Source organism: Schistocerca nitens, chromosome 9 (assembly GCF_023898315.1).
Source record: "Schistocerca nitens isolate TAMUIC-IGC-003100 chromosome 9, iqSchNite1.1, whole genome shotgun sequence".
Lineage (NCBI taxonomy): Eukaryota > Metazoa > Arthropoda > Insecta > Orthoptera > Acrididae > Schistocerca > Schistocerca nitens.
In genome coordinates, this window is record NC_064622.1 from 29,236,044 (window position 1) to 29,239,076 (window position 3,033).

Genomic DNA, 3,033 nt, shown 5'->3' on the forward strand with positions numbered 1-3,033 from the left:
TATATTTACTTGGACGTCACCGCCCAGCAGTGGCTTCAGACCAGCGAAGAGAAACTCAGCAGCTGGAATAAAACAAACGCTGAACAAACGTTTGGTGACACTTAGCAGAAAGTCCGCTAAGCGGAAGAACAGTTGAAGAAGAAAGCCCAGCGTCGCGGGATATGACAAAGTCCTACATACAGAATGGTGTGGCCCTATGCCACATGTTGTTGTGGTCTTCAGTCCTGAGACTGGTTTGATGCAGCTCTCCATGCTACTCTATCCTGTGCAAACTTCTTCATCTCCCAGTACCTACTGCAACCTACATCCTTCTGAATCTGCTTAGTGTATTCATCTCTTGGTCTCCCCCTACGATTTTTACCCTCCACGCTGCCCTCCAATACTAAATTGGTGATCCCTTGATGCCTCAGAACATGTCCTACCAACCGATCCCTTCTTCTGGTCAAGTTGTGCCACAAACTCCTCTTTTCCCCAATCCTATTCAGTATCTCCTCATTAGTTATGTGATCTACCCATCTAATCTTCAGCATTCTTCTGTAACACCACATTTCGAAAGCTTCTATTCTCTTCTTGTCCAAACTAGTTATCGTCCATGTTTCACTTCCATACATGGCTACACTCCATACAAATACTTTCAGAAATGTCTTCCTGACACTTAAATCTATACTCGATGTTAACAAATTTCTCTTCTTCAGAAACGATTTCCTTGCCATTGCCGGTCTACATTTTATATCCTCTCTACTTCGACCATCATCAGTTATTTTGCTCCCCAAATAGCAAAACTCCTTTACTACTTTAAGTGTCTCATTTCCTAATCTAATACCCTCAACATCACCCGACTTAATTCGACTACATTCCATTATCCTCGTTTTGCTTTTGTTGATGTTCATCTTATATCCTCCCTTCAAGACACTGTCCATTCCGTTGAACTGCTCTTCCAAGTCCTTTGCTGTCTCTGACAGAATTACAATGTCATCGGCAAACCTCAAAGTTTTTATTTCTTCTCCATGGATTTTAATACCTACTCCGAATTTTTCTTTTGTTTCCTTTACTGCTTGGTCAATATACAGATTGAATAACATGCCACATGCTGAACGCAAATATGATCGAAGCTGCCAAATTTCACACCTGATCAAAGGAGATCTTCTGGTAAAGGAAGTTTCAGCAGCTAAGGAAATCACTAAGACCACCTGTTTAAAGAAGGCCGTAATTACGAGATGAAACGTGAAGTACGACAGCAATCCATAAAGGAAGGCAGATGAACTGTCTTGAAATTATGGAAATGAATAGACATATGTCTGTTAGTCCGAACTTAGCACCGAGTGACCAGAGACAGTTCCCTTACTCCCTACTTCTAACTGCATGTACTACAGACAATCCCATCGAGACCACGTTGTAAATTACCCCTCTTACTCACATGCTCCATTTTCCTTTATTTCCGTTGCTATAATTTCTCTTGTCGTGTTAAAAAATTAGTTCGTGTAATCATAGCTGCTTCACTTACGCCGTTAATCTCACTAGTATATCTTCACTATTTGTAAACTAAGAACTATTACAGACAGCATTATTTTGTGCAGCCAAAGCTTTGGAACGTGCCACCAAAGATTATGCTTCACTTTATTTTCTTCTATGAACATCTGTTTAATGTATGTTTTGTCTTAGATACATCGGGCAACGGCCTTGCCGCAGCGGCTACACCGGTTCCCGTCAGATCACCGAAGTTAAGCGCTGTCGGGCGTGGCCGGCACTTGGATGGGTGACCATCCGGGCCGCCATGTGCTGTTGCCATTTTTCGGGGTGCACTCAGCCTCGTGATGCCAACTGAGGAGCTACTCGACCGAATAGTAGCGGCTCCGGTCAAAGAAAACCATCCTAAGGACCGGGAGAGCGGTTTGCTGACCACACGCGCCTCCTATCCGCATCCTCACCTGAGGATGACACGGCAGTCGGATGGTCCCGATGGGCCCCTTGTGGCCTGACGACGAAGTGTTAGATACATTGCATTTACATTTAAATAATCCCTCTAGTTTTATTCCTTAACCTAACGCTAGTGTTTTTATCTCCGGAAATAAAGATATTCTCTAGGTACGCTAGTTTTCTTGTATCTGATAATGGCGCAACAGCCGAAGACCAGTTTGTGAAAGGAATAATAAATATTCTACAATATTGCACCAGTGTTGTGTATGTTTTCATTCATAATGTACAAAATATGGTGCCAAGATCCGATAGATCGCTCAGTCAAAGGAACATCCCAAACATTCTACCGAGAACCGACGAAACAATCAATGCAATATCCTAGTCAACCATGTTGAAATGTGTTGAGGCCGCATGCTCTACCTGAATGAGAAATTACCGCCTCTTCCTTACTCAAGAGATAAAAATCGTGGGCTTATAATAAGAAAGGCGATGAAGCTCGTCCCGATCCAAAGGATAAAAGGATATTCATTGATTTTTCGATTGCTTGGTACTTCATGATGTGAGAAGTTTTGTCGGAATGCACACATACTACTAGCGATTCATAAAGGCCTTCTGTACCGTCCCTGAGGAGTCACTTTCATCTTTTACAGTCCTAGCACTGCGTGACTAGAGCACCGAGGCAGAACTTCACGCTGATGTTAGTAGTAATTGGCTATGCGTAGTTATAGTAAAAATCCAGGAAGATCCTGAACAGATAGTTTATGTTTCCCAAGTACTCTCCAAGTCCAATGCGAATTAATCTACAATTGGGAAAGAGGGCTTTGCAGTTGTTTACGCCATCAACTACTTCGACGAAATTTATTTGGCAACAGTATGAGAGACCATCATTCTATTCGCTTGCAGACTAGCCAGAGAAATCAGTTGGGCGTTGAGGCTTCAGGAGTGTAACGTCGCAGTGGCATACAAGAGCGGATACAAAATCAAAGACTGCGACAATCGTTTAAGGAATTCTTTGGTGGAACACAGTATCATGGATGAAATATTATTAACCAGTGAATTAAATGACCTTTCTGTTGAACAGAGGGAAGATCCAGCAATGCTGAAAACCATAGAAGT

The 3,033-nt window shown here is 42.5% G+C and overlaps 1 pseudogene; it reads left to right on the forward strand.

Moving 5' to 3' along the window:
- The first annotated feature begins 1,670 nt into the window (after positions 1 to 1,670).
- LOC126204495 (5S ribosomal RNA) lies at positions 1,671 to 1,788 on the forward strand (annotated as a pseudogene).
- The last annotated feature ends 1,245 nt before the right edge of the window (positions 1,789 to 3,033 follow it).